Raw genomic sequence first — 22,507 nt, forward strand, 5'->3', positions numbered from 1 at the left:
CTGTCCTGCTATATGGGTTTTGCTTTTGATTTACTGCATGAACTTGGGCAAGTCACTCTGACCAAGAGCTGCCAAACCAATTAGTGAGTTTATGTGTCACAGATATTTGCCACTTCACCAGCAGAGGTCCAGTTACCAAAAAGGGCAGATGCCCACCTTCCTAAACATAGGTCCTATTAAAATTAGCTAAAAGTAGGCAGCCCAAAATTGAGATGTCTAAAATCCCATTATTGCCCTTAGCTTCCTTTTCTTTGTTTCAGTCCTTTTCAGAAAGTATTTTCACCTCATCTGCTCTTCATGATATACTTGGTGATCCTTGAGCATTCTTAAAATATCTGAGATTCTTGAAAAATTGCTTTGGAAATGTATTCTTTGCTTATTAGTTCTTTTTTCACCTGCCTAGAAATGGGAACAACAAACACTCCAACAAAACGACTGAAGGATCATCTTTTTTTAATGTGGTCAGTTTGCACTGGCCTTTTCAATGCTGAAAAGCTGGGACACCACTGCTCTGAGGAATGGTCTGTGAACCCCATGAGAGTAACATTAGTGCCCTCTACAAATTTCTTCTGCCAAGGCAGAAGTTATTCCCTCAGAAAAGCAGTAAATCAGATCACCTGCTCTTTTTTTTCCACTATGGTTAGTAGGTCACATACACTTAAGGATAGATTGTGGCCTCTAGGCATGGGCTTGCCTGGAATACAGCACAGCATGTACTATAGGAGGAGAGTCCCAGAAGGCTTTCTTTTTTCTCTGCCTTTTCCACCGCAATCTTTTTACATCTTTTCTCTATGTCATCCTTTTTTGAGTGTCCAAATTTAAAGAAATGCTAAGAAAATGGCCTTGATAAACATAATGTTGTCTCTTTGGGGTCTTCATAAGAGCAGAATTTCAAATGCCATCTTTACTCTTTATACACCTAAATTTAAGAAAATGTCTATCCATTGATTCATTATTAAAATGTCAGATAAAAGCCTATGGAATTTCCAGTTAGTCATCACCTGGATGACTTTCCTTTCTTTGCTAGAAATGGCAAATCAGTAAAATACAAAATGAAAAATTATGTAGTGGAGAAATCCTGAAATCTTGCTTGCTAAATCTACAGTGTTTGTTATGGCAGGGTAGAAAAAAGCCTCAAGGGCTTCTTCATGACAGGACTTACATGACATAAGTTAATAAAGGAAAAAAGAATTTTGAATTCAATGTATGCCCTTATCAGCTTATACACATAGATCCCATTAATGTTGATGAAAATTACAAGGTTGCACTGATGGGACAGTAAACTTCTGGTCAAGTTAAAAGTGTCTGCAGGAGAAGAGTTTCAAAACGATAACGTCTGTACAATGTATCTTTTCCCCCGATGCTCCAAAAGATGATTTTAAATACTCAGCAGTAGTTTTGTGCTTTTTTACTGATGGGAATTTTCAAACCTCGAGTTATTTCATTAGATAATACCACCAGAATTTAAAATGTCAGACTCAAACTGCATTTCCCCGTGTGAACACTGAATACCAGTGCCTGAAGGAAAGTTTTATAGCATCGATTAACTACAACCATTTCTAGAACTGACAAAGCTGCGTAAAAGGTTTATTCTGACTTTTAGATGTGAGTATTGTGCATCATTTTTATAACATGCAAGCCAACAATGATGTACTTTATTATTGCAGGTCACAACAACTTCACCCCAGCAGATAAATCACAGAAACTGACGTTGGCAGTCCCAGAACTTGCCAGGTACAGGATGAGAGAGGCCATAGAAGAGGTATGGCATTGGGTTTTCCATTAATCCCACTTGCTATTAAGAAAAATAAAATATACCTAAAATTAAGAACACACAACTTACATGGGAAGAAATACTTGTGAACCAGGCCTGACCCAGAATTGTAGAAGTAGGCAAAATACCTGCAATGAACTTAAATTGAAATAGTGTCATACATCTCTCAAAAGTCCAAAGACCAGGTCCTGAGCAGGTGCAAATAGACTTTTAAAAAATGTACCAAGTAAACAAACATAAGTGGTGGTAAAATCAAGACCTGGCTTTAACACATTCTGGTAGACGTCTTTACAAAAAAGAACACATTTTTAGAAAGGGGAATATGCTGCACATATGTTGTTCATGCCAGCATTTACAGATTATTAGTTTTCATTTTACAATTTGATATAGAGGTCCAAAACTGAACAACAGCTATACTTTAAGAAGTACTGGCCAAACATAAGAATGTGACAGTCCTTCTCTCAGTGATGACTCTCCCCTGTTCACAAAGACAGACATGTGGTTCAGAGAGATAAAATACATTATTCAGCATCATTTGAGAGGTGTACACTGTGACAGGGTTAAAATCAATTAACAGAAACAGAATTTGGAGCCCAAATTCAGCAGCTACAATGCAGCTTTTTTTTCTATTTCTTTCCAAAAACCATGAAATCTTTGGACACTCAAAAGCAAAGAAAAAAACCCAACCAAATTGCTTTCTGCTAAAGCTTAGCTACTTAGCATGTGTCACAAGAACCATCTGATTATCGATTATGTGAAATTAAGCTATCTCAAAGGTAGTAGAAAGTAGAAACAGTTTTGCTTGTAAAACAGAATCATGAAGAGTTGAAAACCGAGAGGGTCAAGATGCTTCCCACTATAGCAAAAATTGTGCTATCAGTAACAACAGTTGATTACTCATGGGTGATCTGGATAGAGCTCTAAGTGGCATAACAGGAACAGGCACACACAGAATAAGACTGATAAAAATAAGATATATAAAAACAGGGGAAGATTTAGGTCTGTGGACAAACTGTATTGAATTTACAAATTGTTTGAGAGGTCCTTCTGCAAAATGTACCTGTTTATAAATGGCAGACTTCTGGCTAGCTTTTTGACAGCAAGTCAGCTCTGTATGAACCTAAGTCAGATGTCTGAGTATCAAGATCACTTGAAAAAATTTCCACCTCACCTGTAAAGATTTGGATAATTACAAGTCAAAAACTTCTTGCCCTCTCATGCAGAAATCGTGCTGGTAGCTCTGCCAGCATTACTGACAGTACAATGCATTTAAGCTATTCCCAGCAACCCATACAACTGTGGCAAATGATGTAGCATGTTACTTTTGTGCTCTCTATTGTCTAAGGCAAAACAAGTATGCATGACTAACACAAACATGACTAATTTCAAACATGGAATTTCATAGATAGTTCTAGCTCGCCAATAATTTTTAGTCTCACAGATTCACAGTGGTGAATGATTGTCTATACGGTGGCAGATGTGTGGAGGGCACGACACTCTGCAGTTGGTGGGGTCTGGCCCCTCCTTCCTGTACACCGGATCCCTTTTATGTTGCACACCTATTCCATACTCCCATCCCGAAGGCACCCAGTGCAAATGTGCGCTACTGCCCTCTGGTGTAAAGCTAACGGCGCAAAGTTAAAAGTCCACCCCCCTCGGGTTGGGCGTCCTGATGTCAGATTGCAGACAGGTTTTGCAGCTAATACTATTGAGATCCAGGACAAAAAGTGCGTTTTCCTGACAGAATTGAAGCCTGTAAGCGTGTGAACAGATCCATGACACACACTTGGGTTCTCCTAACCTGCGGGGGTAAGTTGGGTGCAATGGAGTCACAGCTCTAATGCTAAAACAGGCTACAGAGTTCTCTTTGTTTACATCTGTGGCTCCTCAGAGAATGGAGCACCTGTGAATGACATCTTCAAAATTCTTCTGGGTCTTCTCTGTTGACTGCTTAGGTGTTTGCACAACAGATCTCTCTGGCTGCATCTAATCATAAATCACTGTCAATCACTTTTCGGCATTGGCAGTAGTCCTTTCCTATTATCTGTTCTAACTCCTGTAAGTATTAATTAAATATATAGCATGTCAGGAATACTGTAGGGGTCTGGAAGCAGAAACAGACAAGCTCAGATCTTCAGCTAATGTAAATTAGTATCAGTACCACTGACCTCGTGGATCATTGAAATAAAATTTTATTAAGTTTCCTATGCCTTTTCCCTAAAAGCAACTCCCCTGTCCAATGAACTTTTAGCTTTCTATTTGAGCAAAGCTGCCAGTAAATTGACATACACTTGTTTCTTCATTTTTTTAAATTTTCATGATTGTTACCTCCAGTTCCCTGAAATACTCAAACAGCACATTTAAGCCTACTTTGAACATGAATTGGTTAATCATGTAAAAACACACTACAAAAGACTTGAACAGAGCTTTTTTGACTGGAGTAATGCCAAAGCAATAAACCAATATCTTGGTGCTGAAAGCTATAAACAGCTACGTGAGTGTCTTAGGATTGCATCTTAAGAACAATTTATATGCATTATTCTGCATAACTGTACATCTGGTGACAATAGAAAACATGGTGCATAAACAGGCACAGCCAGGGCTACAGACAATAAATTCAGGTAATCAGTGGCCTTTTCTGTGTTGAAGCTTTTGTGGTTCCCTCTAAGAGCCAGACTATGCTTGTACAAAAAAGCACCAAAACAGCCTTCTAGGGCAAACAAGGAGTCAAAAGCTGCTCACAAATTGGCTTTACTTCTTTAAGGAGGAGCAGGTAAAGGCCACAGGACAGAATATCATCTGTGGGCACTCTCACTTCCCTTCAGCTCTTATTATCTGTAAGTAAAAAGATTTTAGCTTTCTCTATCACTGTCAACATTGAGACCAGGGTTCTCTCAACTGTGCAAGGCAACCTTGCACCCACCTTTGTGAAATCAAGGGGGAAGTATCCCTTTCAGCCTGCCAAAGCCATGGGACAAAGAACCAAAGTAAGAAATAATTACTGAAATATGATTGGAGTAAAATGATTTTTATCCTGTGGTATCCATTTGTAGTAGTAGAAAAAGGAGTCTCTCTCTGTAATATAACATCTCATGAGTTACCATTGCTGATGAAGGTATTTTTTCCATTGAAATACAGAAGCACAAATTTCTGAGGAGCTTGGATTGCTCTTGAACTAAAATGTTCTGCTTACAATGCATAAAGGCATTTCATGGCGAGTCCTGTACTGCAGAAGTCAAATTGCTGGATGAAGACATAGAGAAGAATCTTTTGTTTAAACAAGTTGCATTGAGGTGTTTCATTCCTTTTGTTTCCTTTTTTTTATTTCCAAACCAACCCCCTAATTTTGGATAACAAGAATTGAAGTGATACTGCATATTTTCAAAAGAAGTAATCTATTACTATTGGATCTGGTAAAGCTTTAGTTCAGGACAGAGAGAGGTGCAATTAGCATATGGTGAAGAGTCTGATGTTTGAGCTGTAGGTGGTGGTGTTGCTTTATGGGAGTTTAAGTTCAGTGAGGATGGACTACTTAAAGGGACATAAGTAGAGGCAAATTGGGGTAGCTAATAAATCAGTTACCTTCAGTTGCCTGACAGTAGTCATCTTTCTTTCATCGTCAGTTGCTCACACAACATATTTTAGAAATATGAATAAACATGGAAATCTTATATTTCACCTCAATTTAGGTACATAGGTAGAATAGCAATGCAAGCATAAGTGGACAGATGCCAGACAAATGGGAGAGGTATCTTTATCAATACAGTGCTTACTGACAATTTTTTTTGTCATTTTGCCTTTTTGGTGTAAACTCATTCTTAAATTATGTGGTGCGTTAGATTTCAAAGTACATTTCACAGTAGCCTTGGTTTTGGTTTTAGTCAACGTACGTGCAATTGGTCTTGCAGGCAGAGTCTAATCTAACACCCAGTAGAGATAATCGACTTGAGTGAGTTTTGCATACACAGGAATCCCATTGATTTAGTGTTTGTATACAAATTGAGGAATTAAACCTTACATCTCTATGAACCAATGCAGAGTTCAAACTCATAGACACACAGGAATAATGTCAGTCAGCAATGTAGCTGCTGCCAGGTGCCTGTCAGTAAAGCTCTCATACTCCACCATCCCTTGTGGACAGACCCATGACGAACAAGTCAGCAATGAACTGGAAGAAAGCCCTTCTTCCCTGCAGCTGTGTACTGGTTTGGACTGATTTTTCCTTCACCGTGGCTAGTATGGGGCTGTTTTGGATTTGTGCTGAAAACAGTGTGGATAATAAAGAGCTGGTTTTGTTACTGCTGAGCTGGGCTCACACAGAGCCAAGGCCTTTTCTGCTTCTCATACTGCCACATTGGCAAGAGGGTTGGGAGTGCATGGGAAGTTTGGGAAAAGGTACAGGCAGGACAACTGACCCTAACTGACCAAAGGGATTTTCCATACCACATGACAGCATGCTCAGCATATAAAGTGGGGGCAAGAAGGAAGAAGAGGGAGGACACTTGGAAGTTAAGGTGTTTGTCTTCCCAAGTAACAGTTACACATGATGGGGTTCTGCTCTCCTGGCGATGGCCGAGCACCTACCTGCCCCCAAGAATTCCTTGTTTTGCTTTGCTTGTGTGCACGGCTTTTGCTATAGCTATTAAACTGTCATTATCTCAAGCCACGAGTTTTCTGGCTTCTACTCTCTCAATTTTCTGCCCAATCCTGCTGGTGAGGGAGTGAGCGAGTGGCTGCATGGGGCTTTGTTGCTGTCTGGGGTTAAATCATGGCAAGCTGTCAAAAAAACCCCACACATGAGTTCATGTTATGCAAAAAGACCTCTCCAAAACAACAAGTATTTGGGACCCCCTGCATGTGAACAAACTACTTTTACCGCAGCATCTGAGATTTGGCAATGTGCTAGTGCCTCCCTGCAGTGGACACTGAGGCCTGGTCCATCTCTCTGCTCAACATAGCAATTTCGCCACAAGGGCATGAGACAGAGTGAGCAGAGTCTTTACATAGATTTACAGCTGGAAGATGCACTCTGGAAAGAGTGAAGAGAAAACAGTAAGTAAAGAGCTGCTTGGTAAAGTAAACTGGAGCTCCTTGGTCTTTCCAGAAAGAATGTTATGTTCAGTGTATTTTTGCCTAAAGGCACCTTGAGGAGCAACCACCTGAGAAGGGCAAAGTTGGAAAAAAGTTTTCAGGATGAGAAAGTGCTCAGGATCCAGGGAGTCACATGCACAATTCAGTCACACGTAAATGCAAGCTTAGAATTAAGAGGTTGAAGCACTTACTGAGAGCAATTTTCAGACATGGACACTATTTAGACATCACTCTTGGGACATTCAATTCAGACATAGTGTGCAACTTAGGTTATTCCTGCTTTGCCATGCCCTAAGGAAGCCTGCATTGCTCCCAAGTCTTCTGGCAATATAGAAAAGAGACTATGAGGATATTGATATGAGGAGCTGTCAGTCTCCTAGGCTGTTTTGGTTTTCTTCCCTGGTGACAGAGCTGTTTGTGTCCTCCTGGCACACACTATTCAGCTTAATCATCATTCAAACAGCCAGTTCATTACTCTCATGAGTCTTCATGCCAGCTAACAGTTTTAGAGTTGCTTTTCCCTGATCAGACTAAGACATTCAGACCCCTATTTCATTATTCTGTGCTTGATCTCCACAAATGCTGACACATGCTAACTTGACTCAAGCTTGTCACTAACCTAAATAATCATAACAATTGCTAACCTCCATTTAATGTCTTCAAAGAGGGGATTTTGTAGTTTTTTTGCTATCTGAAAAGTTGGGTATATGTGTGTTATTTGTCAGGAAGGTCATTCATGTCCAAATCAAAAGTGCTACAGATGACAGATCTCTGGTAGGACACTGTTTTTAATTAATTTAGCTTAACCCACTTAATGGATTTAGTTGTAAGTTATCAGAAAATTCAGTCACAGCTTAAATGCTGTAAGTTTAGGGGTGATCCATGGAGCCTTTACATACTGCATAGAGGCTGTGTCCTTATTTTAAAAAGAATTTAAAATAAATTTTTTTAAATTGTATTCAGCTATAGTTTTGCCATTTTTCATATAAATAATGCTAGCTAGACAGCTTTAAAGTTGGGAAGCTCCTGAGTTTAAGCTGGTGGAAGTGCAATACAACCTCATGTCAGGATTTTTTTTTTTCAAGTGACCATACTTCTTCCAGGGAAACAGGCTTTAATTTTAGCTAACAAAAAAATTAATTTCTTTATCATTGCTAAACGTTTAGTCAGCAGATCTTACTTATTTACTGAATGTGGATCAAATCCTTATAAAGAGATGATTGTTAATTTCCCTGTGAGTTTTCCCATGGCAGTCATCACTGTAATATGCCAATACTTCACACTTTTTCCCCCACAACATTCTTGTTAATTTAATTATTTTTGTTCACATTTTCCAGATGGAAATTGAGACAGAGTGATTGAGTGCAAATTGTTTCTTCACTTTGTGTTGGGCATTATGAATTAAATAGTTCTCACTGACAATAATTTTAGCTGCAAATTCTTAGCTCATCTGATCAGATACTTAACGGGTAGGAAGAAATTAATGAATGTATGTAAAATATGTGACTTCTTATCTTGCAGCATGTTATCTGAAGACTAGCACAGTGGCAAGGAAAGAATACAGTTTCCCGGGGTATCTGTGATTACCCTTAGCATGAGCTCATTCTGTCCTTCTCTAAAAATCCCCAGGTCCATTTGCCACTTACCTATTAGTGTTGGCAAAGAATGGGGAAATATCGCATGGAACCAAGAAGCAGACATGAAATTCAAACTGGCATATATAAAGAGAATGGAAAATTGGTATTTAGCTGTAAAGGGCCCAGAGGGATTACTTATTTAAGTTCTAAAAACAGACAGACTCCTTAACTCCCCAATTACCTCATATGCTATCCAAAATAAAATCTATCTAGACATACCTAGGAAAGATCTAACTAAAATAAACATTAATTTAACATAATTTAAAAAACACAAGCAAAGTACTGTAATGGGGGAGGGGTGGACACTGCTTGTTTTCTATTTTCCCTGTGAATTATAAAAAAAAAATTGATGAAGAAAGGAACTATGGTAAAAAAATTGAGCATAAAAACCATGTGACTCTATACTTTTTTGAATGATCATGGTTTACATCAAAATCTAATATTGTTTGTACTAAAGCAAGATGTGTCTTTCTATTTCACACAATTTTAGTACGACTGCCTTTGTATTTACTTGTTTAATGAAATATAGATCTTGGGATTTTTGCAGTGCTCCATCTTCTGATTAAACTCTTGGAAGTGAAAGGTGAATATGCTTAACCATGTAATGGGACAATTAATTTTTTGTTTTAATTAAATTATTTTTTTTTAGTTTTTAAAAATCAGAAGTATATTACATCCCAAACATTATATGAAAGACAACATTTGGAGGTGCGAGTAGTCATAACAAAAAGCTCCTTAAATGAGCGTAATAGAAAAATATAGAAAAAATCATGCAAAGCATTCAAGATTTATGTAATTCATTGTATAGAGCTTTGTAACTCTGCTTTATAAAAGTATTATTATTCTATACAGAAGTTGTCAATATTTAACTAGCTTGGATTTCTTGTAAGGGCTATGGCTATTCCTTTTAATAGGTCTGATCTAGAGCCACTGAAACTAAATAGGAATTTTTCAGGGGACACTGCTTTGCACCAGAATATCATTACTCTGCCTCTTGCCCCAAAAGCACTAAGTACAGAGCAGTAATTAGATGGAAGTAAGTTCATAAAAGTCCCTGTGCAGAGGAGACTCATGCCCTGCTCTTCATTCTTACCCTATGAAATGCAGATATATGAAATTTGTAGTAAAATCGCACTAACCAATTCCTTTCACCTTTATAAAATACAAATTTCATCCCAAGTATCTCCAGCCCTTACCTGTGAAAAGCAGTCTGACTGTGACCTCTTTGATTTATAGTCAGAGAATTCCCACTGAAGTGCCCCTAGAAATCTCAGCCAGGACAGTTGCAAAGGAATCAAGAGGCAGTCCCTCTGGTAACGGTATCCAATAAATTTAGGGATTTACAGGTTGACTCTAGTATTTTAAACTCCATTTAGAAACCTAGTACCAGCTGCTACAGACCCAGAAATATTGGTGTAATAATAATTTTGTCATGATGCTGCTTTGAAAATTGGTTATGGAATTGTTCCTCAGCTTGAGTTTCCCAGGGGCGTTAAGATAAAGTGTAATGCAGCTAAGTAATCTTGAAGTGTTAGAAGTAGGGATTACTCTGGCAGGGATTGCTTCTGGAAGAGAAATTCACACTCTTCTCACCAGATACAGATGAGAATGTTGATAATAAATCTGACTGAGAAAAGCTTTAGTATCCTTCTGTTTTATCTAAGCAGTAGAACTCAGCTGAGATTGTTCCAGGCTAATGAGGCCATCGTATAGGCCACTTCAATGATGACTGTACAGCACTCGAGAATGTAGCTCAGTCTTTAGCTGGAGTAAATCAACTCTGTTATCTTCTCACTAAATTGGCGAAAATTCCCAAAGCCTCCAGTGGCTTCAGAAATTAAGCTGCCATCCCTAACTTTATGTATCTGCTTCAAGATAAAATGAAAGTACCTCTCTTAATGCCTAGAAATCCCCTGTCCTCACCTGGTTCATTATTATAATGTCTTGAAATTCGGCCAGAATTTCTTAAGTAACTGAAAAATAATCTCCAGAGATTAAGAGCTCTGCAACAAAAACAATAGACAAGTGATCCCTGGAGTAGGGGGCTTTGTGTCTTCTTTTGCATACATAGCAGCTTCATAGAAGATACAGCAGCAGAAGAATCAAAAGAGAAGAGCACACAACCCTACAATTATTGCTAATTACATCTTTAAAAATAAGGATTTTCCAATGTAAAAGGGAAATTTGAAGTGGATGAGAAGTCTTGCATGAGTTTTCTCACAAAAGGCTCCTTTGTTTTACCTGTTGATCTGCTTTCGCATCAGTTTTTGTGTGGTTTTTCTATTTTTTTTTCCTTAGTGACCTATTCCCATCCCATATGGGAAAAATATTTTGGGGAGGTCTTTTTACTAGGCTTCTTTAAAAACTAGAAATTTTGGACACATTTATAAATTTGCATAGTGGGCATAGACTTTTCTTCCTTATAGACTGAAAGTGTCTTCACCTGTTTAAGTTTCATCAAGTGTTTAATGTACAGCTCCATAGATATCTACACTATCTCTACAGAGAGACAATTGGTTTCCCTTTTCTTGACAGTCAGTCATTTCACTGTTGTGCTGGGCTGAGCAGACACATAGGTCTTGGATTTGCCCAAACCAGAGATTAGATCACATTTGAGTGGCACTGCAATTATAACATTTTCTTCTCTTCCCCTTCCCAGCTTCGAGCTTTGCCTCCTACATGGTCTTCAGCTTCCAAAGTCTGCTAATTCCTTGCTTCTGTTTTAAGAAGCCCAGCTCAAAGCATCCTCGTTTCCATAACCTGTTTCTTTTCTAAACAAATAGATATTTTTTCCCCTCTGGGTCTTTTCATTTTCTGTCTATCATGGCTTTCAGTCAGTCTGCCTGACAAATCCTCTCTCACTCTGCTCCCAAAAACCTGGCTCTTGATCCAATGTTCAGCCATTTCACCTCTGGGCTTCCAGTCCTATAACTTGGAAGATACAGCAATAAAGCAAGCACAAGTAAGACTAATCTCTGAAATAGACTGGATAATTCTCCTTCCTATTCTCCCCCAAGGCAAACACATTGACATTTTGAGTTAAGTTAAATCCTGGCTATATAAAAAGAAACTGAATCTTACCTATAAAGTTTCTAATGGCAATCACCCCGAGTCTCTCAGTGGGCAAAAACCGGGGTAGAACTTGCTGCAAATACATAGTAAATTTCTCCAGGTAATGGCAGGGAAATCACTCTTCCTCTATATAAGCAAACCTTACTGTGTTTAGACATTCCGAAGAAAGCTATTAATCCCAGGCCTCATCCATCTTATGCTAGCGTAAATCAGAAAGAAATCCTCTGAAATCAAAGGAGTTACAAAAATGCATTTAAAAAAATCTTTAATTATTACTAAGGCCAGGAGACCTGTTGTGAAAATAGAGGCTAAGCCTCTGCCTCGCCACACATTTGACATTTCTAAACTTTCAAACACAAGAAGCAATGTGATCTAGCATCAGAGCACAGAAATAAGAGCTCAACTCTATTCCTGGCTCTGACAGTAACATATTAAGTAACAATGAGCAGATCATTTTACTTTTGTAAGCCAACACTTCCCCTTTCACTCTTGGTCTTATTGGTCTCTAAATTCTTTGGTCTCAACAGGACCTTCAAAGTATTGCCATACTATAAGTAATAACAAACTGACACTTGTGAAGACTAATTCTAAAAGAAAATTAAGTAGGATTTATACACACCAAAGTTACTTAAGATCATGGGAAACACATATCAAGGTATTTTTTATTAGCACTGGGATTACATAACTCCAGGGCAACAAGACTGTTTTGCTACCCCAACTAATTTGGCACAAACAGTCACAATTTTTTCTTAAGATGAAAAGAGATCAGTCTATCTAACTTGCAATTAGGGATTTAAAAAAAACTTGACAAAAAGATTTGACCTTAATTAAAAAAATTAACACTCTGACAAAAAGCAAACCAAGTGCATTTTCAGTTTAATTAAAATGCCAAAATTACAATGTAAATAATTGTGTTTTATTAATCATCCGCATTCAAGCTTGAGACTGGAGCAATACTAATGATAATTAAGTTGCTGGTGCTGAGTATGGTGCCTTAATAATTACATAGTAGTTAATACAGAATGCTAACTAAAACTGGGAAGTTCTGCATAGCAATTATGTTATCTAAGGCTGCTAATTAGTTATGTTAATTTAGAATTACTTCAATTTCTTGTGTAGACTGGGCTTGTTAAACTGCAAGTCCCCATTGTCCTCTCTGTCATACTCAACGGAACTGATGCTCTCTTTCCCTTTCCATTGAAAATTACACAAGAATGTTTCACATCATCAAAGTGATCTCTAAGGGAGAGAGATTCTACAGAATCTTATACTGTATTTGTTAGTTATTTTTCTGTCGTGCAGGTAGCAGCGTGTTTATAGCTCAGGATGCCTAATCATAAGGACCCTTTTAATTGTTAATGTCAAGGCAGAGTCCACTTTTTAAAGTCATTCTTATTAGTACTTTTTTACAGGAAGAAAAAACAAGGTTATTTTAAGAGTTATGAAGAGAACGAGAACAAGAAACTAAATTAGTCCACAGATAGACCAGAGACAGAATTAAAAAGTCATAGGTAATTCCTGCTTGCAGTTATAATATGGAGGACTGTGTTTTAAGGTCTGGGCTCGTGTGCCAGGATATGAGCAAGGAGCTGTGAAGCCTCAAATGCCAAATAAGTTGAGCTAAATGTACTCTAAAGCAGACGTTGCAAATAGCTTGAGTGCACAAGGTCTCAAAGGTAAAAAGCAATTGAGAAAATACCCAGCTAAGGGAAGTGAACTGGCCCCATTTGTCTATTTAAAATTCTTCAGAAATACGGAAATCAAATGGAGGAAGATTAATGAGTACTTTCCCTGAATCTGCAAGGAATAGCTGTCAGAAAAAGGAAGACAAAGGTCCAGTCTTGCAGAGATACCTCAAGTGGCTGGGAGTCAGTAACCCAATGCCCCCATCTCCTTTCACTACTCCACGACAGGGTGGTTGTCCCCTGAGTATGGGAATAACTTTGAGAATAGGTGGCATTTCTTCTTCACATTTTCCCACTAAGTTGTTGCAGATAGCCATAAGATCTCCTCACTGCCTTCTCTTCTTAAGACTAAAAATCGCCCTTTCCTCAGCCTTTTCTAATAACTTTTATGTACATATACATGCTAAGATCTACATGGGCATTTGGGCAACCCACTCAACTCAATCACCTAAATGCATTTATGCATCATGGCCTGGTTTCTGAATCACCACACAATGTCCTCCTTGTCTCTTAGAGAAGTAAGCTGCTTTGCCCCTATTGTGGAGTGGTTTACCCACTGGAGGCTAAACCTTCTTTGACAGATCCTTCCATTCCCCACCTTTTTGATCTTGACAGGAAGAAATATATCCTCCCTGTATATTCACATGGTAGGACTTAAGGGATAGGGGGCAGTAGTGGCAAGTTCCTTCCCAGTGCAGCAGTTGGGTCTCCTCTGTGACTACCCCACCTTCCCAGGTGCCCTGGCATAATAGGTATGAGGCTCTGCAGGTGGAACTGAACAACCATGAGGTCAGTGGTTCACAGAATCACAGCATAGGTCAGGTTGGAAGGGACCACAGTGGGTCACGTGGTCCAACCTCCCTGATAAAGCACGGTCATCCTAGAACACATTGCCCAGGATTGTGTTAGATGGTTCTTGAATATCTCCAGGGAAGGGGACTCCATAACCCCCCTGGCCAACCTGCTCCAGTGCTTGGTCACTCGCACAGTAAAGAACTTCCTCGCGTTCAAGTGGAACTTCCTGTGCATCAGTTTCTGCCCATTGCCTTTTGTTCTATTGGTTGGCACCACTGAGAAGATCCTGGCTCCATTCTCTTGACACCCTCCCTCCAAATACTTATATATATTGATGAGGTCCCCTCTTGGTCGCTCTTCTCAAGGCTGAACAGGCCCAGGTCCCTCAGCCTTTCCTCATAAAAGAGATGCTCCAGACCCTTGACCAACCTAGTGTCTCTCTGATGGAACCTGCTTCAGAGAGCCCCTTGGTAGGCTGAAGGCCAAAGGAGTCAGGAAGACCGGACATTCTTCCAGAATAAAATCCTAAAGACACAGGAGCAGGCTGTCCACATGTGCTGAAAGATGAGGTGGCTGTCAAGAAGAACAGCCTGGCTGAACAGAGAGCCTTGGCTGCAACACAGGAGAAAAAAAAGAGAGCACATGTCCTTTCTAAGAAGGGGTGGGCAACTCAGGAAGACTACAAGGATATCATGAGGCTATATAAGGAAAAAAATAGAAGGGCCAAAGCCCAACTAGAACTTAATCTGGCAACTGCAGTAAAAGATTATAAAAATGTTTCTGTAAATACATTAACAACAAAAGGCAGGCTAAGAAGAATCTCCATCCTTTATTGGATGCAGGGGGAAACAAAGTGACAAAGGATAAGGAAAAGGCTTAAATACTTAATGCCACCTTTGCCTCAGTTTTTAATAGTAAGACCAGTTGTTCTTGGTGTATCTAGCCCCCTGACCTGGAAGACAGGGAACTGAATGAAGACCCTACAATCCAAGTGGAAATGGTTAGTGATCTGTTACACCACTTAGACATAAAAATCTATAGTACTATAGGAGCTGTTGGAAGTGCTTGCCAATCCACTTTCAATCATTTACCAGCAGTCCTGGCTAACCAGGGACGACCCAGTTGACTGGTGGCTAGCAAATGTGATGCCCATCCACAATAAAGGCCAGAATGAGGATCTGGTGAACTACAGGACTGTCAGCCTGACCTTGGTGCCAGGGAAGATCATGGAGCAGGTCACCTTGAGTGCCATCACATGTCACATACAGGACAACCAGGGGATCAGGCCCAGACAGCACGGGTTTAGGAAAGACAAGTGCTGCTTGACCAACCTGATCTCTTTCTATGACCAGATGACTCACCTAGTGGACAAGGGAAAGCCTGTGGTTTTTGTCTACCTGTAGCCTAGTAAAGCCTTTGACACTATTTCCCACAGCATTCTCCTGGAGAAATTGGCTTCCCATGACTGGGTAAAAAATTGCTTGGATGACTGGGCTCAAAGGGTGGTGGTGAATGGAGTTAAATCCATTCAGGAGGTTCAACAAGGCAAAGTGACTGATCCTGCACTTGGGTTAGAACTACCCCATGCTGTGCCACAGGCTTGGGGAAGAGTGGCTGGAAAACTGTCTGGTGGAAAAAGATCTGGAGGTGTTGGTCAACAGCCAGCTAATCATGAGCCAGCAGTGTGCCCAGGTGGCCAAGAAGGCCAGTGGCATCCTGGCTTGTACGAGGAATAATGTGGCCAGTAGGACCAGAGCAGTGATCGTCCTCCTGTACAGGGCACTGGTGAGGCCGCACCTCAAGTGCTGTGTCTACTTCTGGCCCCTCACTACAAGAAGGACATTGAGATGCTCAAGCAAGTCCAGAGAAGGACAACAATGCTGGAGCACAAGTCCTGTGAGGAGCAGCTAAGGGAGCTGGGCCTGTTTAGCCTGGAGAAAGGGAGGCACAACGAGGACCTTATCGCTCTCTACAACTACCTAAAAGGAGGCTGTAGTGAGGTGGGTCCCAAGTGATAGGAACAAACAAGTAGTAAGTGATAGGACAAGAGGAAACAGCCTCAGGTTGCACCAGGGGAGGTTCAGACTGGACATCAGGAAAAATTTCTTCACTGGAAGGGTGATCACGCATTGGAACAGGCTGCCCAGCAAAGTGATGAAGTCACTATCCCTGGGGGTATTTAAAAGATATGTAGATGTGGGGCATAGAGGCATTGTTTAGTGCTGGACTTGGCAGTGTTAGGATTACATTTGAACTTGATGATCTTGAACGTCTTTTCCAACCTAAATGACTCTATGATTTATTCCTTCATGTCTTTGGAGAAATAATCTGAGTGTGGCCAAGATGAAGCTACAGGGAATGTGCCTTTTTCTTTTCTCCTTCTATTGACCAAGTAAGGGGTACAAATAAAGATTTTATGCTAATGCAATGGCAACATCAAGAGCTTTAAACCCTGATCTTATGTTTTCTAATGCATGTTCATCTCCTATGTTGACTGCTTCCTTATATTGTTTCTATATAAGTTTCTAACTAATGTTCAAACATTGTTCTGAGCTTGTTTGAAAATGGCTGTGGAGACTCTCCAGAGACGATGGAACAAAAGAGAAGAATGCCTCCCTCTTCACTCAGCCTTTATGCACACAAGAGCTATTTTTAATATTACAAATGAATACATATGGGGAAACAGATCCTGTCAGCAATAGGGTGTCAGCAGCATCTGAGACTGAAAGATGAAGGGAAGCAGGGCTGGCAGCTCTTCTGGGCTCTGCTGAGCCAGGCAAAGCAGCAAATCTCCCACACATCTTTACTGGACAGTTAGCTGTTTGAAATGTTTTGCTGCACTTGCTAGCCCCATTGATAGAGCTGGCCTTGAAAAGAAGTTAAATACAGCAGGATACTCAGTGACATTCTTTATCCCACAACTAACAGTTCCTTCACAGCTCACAGTCCTGCTTATCAGATGTTGAAGGTGTGGCTGCTTTCGCTTCCTTTTTTTCCCTTGGTGACTTTACTAGATTTTGATCCAGGTCTGAAGTCCGTAATTTGTGTCTGTATATTTTCATAAAACATCTGATTGAGGACCAAATTCTGCTCCAATTGCTCCTACATAATATGATTCAAAAGTGTTGCATGGGAATGGTTAATTTAGTTCCATTTAGAGACTTTAGTTCTGGCTAGATATCAGGAGAAGGGTTTTCACCCAGAGAGTGGTTGAGCACGGGAACAGGCTCCCCAGGGAAGTGGTTATAGCACCAAGCCTGTTTGAGTTCAAGGAGTGTTTGGTTCATGCTCTCAGGCACATGGTGTGATTCTTGGGGTGTCCTAAGCAGGGCCAGGACATGGACTCAATGATCCTGATGGGTTCCTTCCAACTCAGCATATTCCATGATTCTGTGAACTTTGTAATCCATATAGGAAGTCATCAGGGCTATGAAATTATATGTTTTATTTTCCTCAAAATGCTACTTGAGTGGAGAAATGACATTTTATTCTGACATTATTCTCCTAGATTTGTTTTTAACCTTGTTTTTCATGGAAGCAAAACTGTTTTTCAAGAAGCAAATACTGTTCAGAGAGGCAGGCTTCTGTTTTCAGTGGACAACTTTTCACAGTTATCCACAATTCCAAAGGCATTGAGACCATCACTCAGCTGCTCAGTAATTTTTAATACCCCAGTTTTACAGAACATGCAGCTATCAAGACAAACTGAAAAGCACACATATGCTGTCCTATAGAAAAAATACTCCCTGCATGTAGCCAGTAACATCCCTTGCAGTATCACAAGGCATTTTGTAAACATAAGCTAATTACATTGCACCAGGATGGTTATCTCAACTGCAAATTCACAAACAAGGAAACCAAGACCCAGAAGGTTTAAGTAGCTTGGTTACCAGGAAATCTGTGGTTATGACATCAGTTCTAGAAATCTTTACCAAGTTCCTCATGCTGTAGTTACTGGGCTGCACTTCTGAAAGGATTCCCCCCTGAAGCACTGCTAGTTTACAACTGCTCTCTTGGCTCTCTACTGCAGACCATCCAGTTCCTGTTTGATTTTGTTTGGTTATTTTTGTTGACTGCAGCAGCATCAGCAGAAGCAGTTCATCTCTTTATTCTGCTTGTACATGCAGGAAGGTCTCTTTTAGGGAACTGTCACATATGACTAGCAAGTGGTATGTACCACCACAGATAGAAGCACTTCTGCCCAGGAAATTTTGAGGTGAGCCACCTAACAAGCTGCCTCTGCATGGGAGCTTTGTCTAGAAAGGTGGAATTCAAAACACTCCAAGGCCTGAACTGCCTCCTACAGATGAGCCATTTCCAAATGCTTTTTATATAGCACAGGGTAAGAGCACACAGTTCAGCTGGTGTGCAGCAGGGTCATGTGTAGCTTATTTCAGTATCTTCAGTCCAAATGTCCCAGTAGACCATATGTTGGGCCATTATGAAAGTTTGGGATCTTGTCTGAAGACAGGTCAGCCTGCATCTGCTTCCCCTTCATATCTTTCCCAAAGTACAGACATCTGGACTTTTTCAAAGGCATGGAAGGCAATTAGGCATGCAGCTCCAAATGTTTCTCAAAATCTTCCCCACAAACCCTTAGAAATACAGACACTTGTGCTCATGCTGTTCTCCAAGTGCTGAAATAAGTGGAATTACAACAGTGTAAGATAGAAGTGAGGGGAGGAAATGACCCCATGAGAGGCCCTTCTGGATGGCAATGGTGAAAATGAAGCTGTTAATCATCACACTGCATAGTGATGAGACTCCACTGCCAGGCTAATAAGTACTCTGATCCAGCATGGTATGGATGCACAACCAGATGTGTTCTTGTCTGCAGAGGCATCAGAGGGATTTCAAGGTCTGCAGTGGATCTGCTGGACATGGAGGAATTATTGACAGTGTTAGCAATTTGAATAGTTAAATTGATGAGGTGCTCAGAGAAAATGTCAGTAAATTAGAGACATTTCAAAAGCATTAAGGTTGAGAATTTTGTTAAAGGATATGTTTATTATAGAGATGACTGAACCCTGTTAGAAATGAAAAGTCATTTTGTAATATCACTTGACTGAAAAAACAAGGGCATAGATATGTCTGTAAGTACACAAGCACACATTCAAACACACTGGCAAGCTTCTAAGAGAGCAAAGTTTCAGACAAACAAAATGAGAGCAAGAATTTGAACAGGGTGGGAAGTTGAAACAGAAGCTTTTAACTTCTTCCTGATTTCTTGGCTGAAGTATTGAATATAATAAAAGAGAAAGCAGAACAACAGGATTTTCTATTTGATTGTCCCTCCTGCTGCTCTGTGAATGGAAGTGGTGAAGCGCTGAGGATGGGGGTAGGTAGGGGAGACAGGGGTCTGAAGAGAGAAGAGAAAGAAAAGGCTTCTAAAGGCTTTCTACTTTTGTGCATTAAAAGTTTTAAATATTGTAAAACTAATTGTTTTATGAGAAATTCACTGCTGTATTGTCTAAATGTGCAGACAAAATATATTTTTTTATCGTAATCAGCAGAAATCATCCATCTCTATAATGTTTCCTAACCTCTTGATTAGCACAAAGTTAATTTGGTGCCTATCAGTCCAAAGCAAGGGGAGCATGAAATTAAGTTAGGGCCAAATCTTCATTTCCTTCCTTCGACAACTTCCTTTTGACACAAACAGTCATTTTGTTCAATCATGAATGAGTTTAAAATAGATGATGACTTTCTGATTTCTGCTGTTATAGAGTATTTCCATGCTATTCAACATGGCATTTTTCTTTGCTGCATTTTATTTATCCCTACCTCCAAACCTCCTGAATACTCCCTTAAATACAGCAGGTCCAGTTTGGCTCTAGTGTAACTCTCTGGCTTTCCAACTTCCTTTCAAATTACAATTTTGGACTTATTTTCTAGTAATACCAGTAGATGAAGTGATGTTGAATGTAGATGCTTCTTTTCCAGTTTTATGACAAACCATGGTGGTCCAAGGAGTAGCCTCTTTTAGTTTCAAAGGCTGAACTTCATCCTCCTCAAATTGTAATATTCCCTCACTGTTGTCTACAGGAGTGTGCCTTGCTCTCCTGCATCAATATACAACACAGGCAGGGAGGCTGCACTTCTGAAACAACCACATGGAGTCTTCAAGAGGCAGCCTGAAGCCATGTGAGGAGTCGTCAGCAGGGTTTTTCAGTGATTATCACTCTCCTTAGTCTTCCTTGGGCTTCCTGTAGCTGGTAGAATGTGTTTTACTGAAGGTTAGCTATGATGAATGAACCCCGTATGGGTTAAAATAAGTTGGGACATAACCTCATGTCTCCTAACAAGGTTTCCCTTCTATAGAAGTTCATGGCATATTTCTGAATCTCCTTCCATCTTCCCCCACCCTTTCTGCTTCTTAGGGAAGTGTGTTTTAAAGGGACATGGTTCAAAGATATTTCATTACAAGTGAGTTGCTGCACATGCAGAGGTGCTGCATATCCCAGTCTTATTAAAACAGTAAGGACTTTGCACACTGAAAATTATGCCAACAGGTTCAATCTTTACAATGCAAAATATATCACAATTTTTCTTGCTCCTGTTGCCTTTTGTCCCTGTTTTCCCTGCAGCATTAGCGGATGCTTCCATTCAAGAGACATTTAAAGAGGGCATTTTTTGAGGCCACTTGGAATTGCCTTTCTTGATACACCTGATATCCCTACTGAAATCTAATTTGCAGTATGGGGCTTTGTAATTTCATGCTAGAACAGCATAAAATGGAAGAATAACTCATCCAGAAGGAGAGGATTATGTAACAGTAGTGAAGGAGAATCAGCACAGACAGGGAAAATCCTTTGCAAAGCTGCTGGTTCTGCAGTGCTGTACACCTGCTAATTGGTTTCAAACAATGGGGAGACCCACTGCCAACTAGCGGAAGAAAAGAGAGGGGGAAATTAACAGTTAATACAGCTCACCTAAATTAACTCACTTCACAAAAAGGTATGCAACTGAATAAAATCTTTCTGTGTTGTCCAAGCTCCATCTCATGAATGCCTGCTTTTCCTTCTATGGGAAAGGTGTCATTGGCGTACTTCAGCCATTGAGAATGAAGAGTGAGACATTTGGTGTAGGGACGTGCACAGACTGTTACAAGTCATGACAAACAGAAGCAGGACAGTTGAGTACTGGGAGAGCCATGACACACCACATTACGGATTTGGTGTGCTGAGATAATGGAACCTGTGGACTCTGCCCCAGGAAGGACACTTGTTAGCAAAGCAGAGGAACTGCTTGCAGACACACTGAAGAAACTTTGAAGATTGATGAGCTGGGCTTGGAAACCTCATTAATTATTCCAACACGTGGATGCTCTAAAGGTGCCACAGATCTCCACTGGAGAATAGGGTGGACAGCCCTACACAGCCTACTTTGCTTGTCCTGGTATTGGAGTACTTGAGGATGGGACTAGTGTGAGAACAGCAATGACACTCAGTGCTGTATACAGCTATTCTAGGCTACTCCTTACCTTGAAAATACCCACAGTAGAGGCATAGATAAAATATACTGCCAACCAAAGGTATACAAACCTTTGTATACAAAGTTCAGGGAGGAGAAAAACCAAGGTTGAGAATTGCCATGGATAGGAGCAGGAGACAGGTGGGAGAGCCAAGGAGAGAGGGCTAGAGGAGCTCTGCTGCAAGAACACCCCACTAGTTTTACCCTACTTTTTTTTTTTTAAGCCAGTATGAATTCTCCTTGCTGCTGCTAGTGTTATGGGGATTGCTGTTTTATCGATCTATGCACCATGATTTCCACATTTGTCTCCTAAATGGTTACTGTTATCTAAGAATCTCATGTACAATTCAGCTGGAATTGCTCTAACATGCAGAATGCTATGTCATCTAAAAACGGGGTCACTTCACTGTTCATAACAGTTTTTTGAACATTCATTCAGTAAATATATAAAAAGCATCACTCCTACCATGGTGCCTTTCACCACTCTGTTAAATACTTAGCTTGAAAATTGATATATTTCTGTGCACTGTTTAACTCTCAACTAATTTCTAATGAAGTAACTTTACCCTACAGCTGTTAATTTTCTTAATAACATCTTCTGATACTTTTTTTTCACAATATCTTGCCAGCAATTGCTGCCCAATAGGAGCAGGCAGTTAGGAACAATGGAATAGTGACATCCATACTATGGCACACTTGGGCAGGCTGGAAGATCTCAGAGCACAGCAGTGTCCTGCCACCTTGACCATGCTTTGTCTGTCTAACAGAAAAACCTCTCTGGTTAATAAATTTTTTTTCAGAAATTAAAACTTGCAAAAGAGAAACAGTAGCAGAGAAACCTCAGAGTACCTCAGAGAAACAGTAGCAGAGCTAGATATTGGAAATCAGAATTTACGGAAAGAAAGTGAAGATTTGAAGGATGCCTTCAGGTGACTGCAGGCCAGTGCAAGCTGTTTGAGGACATCAGTAGAAAACCTATA

The 22,507-nt window shown here is 40.1% G+C and overlaps 1 long non-coding RNA gene across 1 annotated transcript; it reads right to left on the bottom strand.

Annotated features, from left to right (window-relative positions):
• Positions 1 to 19,989: 19,989 nt before the first annotated feature.
• LOC113974994 lies at positions 19,990 to 22,187 on the bottom strand. The gene is made up of 3 exons (XR_003536730.1): positions 22,094 to 22,187; positions 20,987 to 21,155; positions 19,990 to 20,266 (listed from the first exon to the last, which is right to left on the bottom strand). It is a non-coding gene; the product is annotated as an uncharacterized LOC113974994 (long non-coding RNA).
• Between the last annotated feature and the right edge of the window lie 320 nt (positions 22,188 to 22,507).

The sequence above is a fragment of the Neopelma chrysocephalum genome, unplaced genomic scaffold (assembly GCF_003984885.1).
Source record: "Neopelma chrysocephalum unplaced genomic scaffold, ASM398488v2 Primary Assembly neopelma1_24, whole genome shotgun sequence".
In the NCBI taxonomy this organism is placed as follows: domain Eukaryota; kingdom Metazoa; phylum Chordata; class Aves; order Passeriformes; family Pipridae; genus Neopelma; species Neopelma chrysocephalum.